This window comes from Suricata suricatta, chromosome 5, assembly GCF_006229205.1.
Source record: "Suricata suricatta isolate VVHF042 chromosome 5, meerkat_22Aug2017_6uvM2_HiC, whole genome shotgun sequence".
In the NCBI taxonomy this organism is placed as follows: domain Eukaryota; kingdom Metazoa; phylum Chordata; class Mammalia; order Carnivora; family Herpestidae; genus Suricata; species Suricata suricatta.
In genome coordinates this window covers 94694522-94695538 of record NC_043704.1, presented here as the reverse complement: position 1 = coordinate 94695538, position 1017 = coordinate 94694522, and positions in this window count along the sequence as shown.

The following is a 1017-nucleotide window of genomic DNA, read 5'->3' as shown; positions in this document are numbered from 1 at the left end:
TTATGCAGTGATGATGGGTTTTAATGTTTTCCCCCTTTTTGTTTTACATTATGAGTAACAGCTTCCAACTATAGAAAAAGGTCTTTTGCAAATTGAATTTTCTTTTTTGAGTCTTTATTAGGAACTGGAAAACAGCAAGTGCAGTTGATTGTTATTCTTCATGGCAGTTAGATTCTATGGTCACCACTACTACAGAATTAATGAATACTGAACCATTGCTCCTAGGGAAAATACAGTCCTATTCTGCAAGCCTCTGGTCACATTTTTATCAAATGTAAGCTTGTTTCAGGTATCTTTGTGTTTTGTCGATTTATTAACATTGAAGTCATGATCAATAGCTCTGTAAGCTCACCTAACACGCTATTTTCTTCATGAGGCATATCACAGTCTTTTTGCACCTATTAGGAACATTAGCACTTGAGCACTGCATCTGGGGGCCATTTTAAGCAGGGAAATCACTAATGAAAGCACAAAAATGCAAAAAACTTGGCACTAACTGGAGCAAAGGATATTCATCTACAATATGGGAGGTGAGACACTGTGCTCAACCCCAAGTGGGAAAATTCATTGAGCAAGTCAAAATTTCACTGTAGAAGGGACCCCGAGAGCACCAGGCAAACATGGAATTCGTGAGTACTGATGCTCGATTGTACTTAGCCACCTCATAACGCTGTGACATCCATCTGCCTGAGCTACAGAATAGATCATCATGCTCCCATATTTCCATAATATTTTTTTAGAGATTTTATTTTTAAGTAATCTCTACACCCAGCACGGGGCTCCAACTCACAATCCTGAGATCAACTCTGCTCCACCAACTGAGTCAGGTGCCTCTCCATAACATTTTAAATGTCCACTGTCTGAAAGTAAATACTTAGTTCCTAATTATTGGTAGTAGATAATTTGCTTTTTACTCTTTGTTTCAGTGGCATGGCAATTCTGTTTAATCATTCAGTAACCCTGAGTACTTGCTGTGAGCCAGAATTTTATTAGGCACAGCCATGAATTTAAAAATTA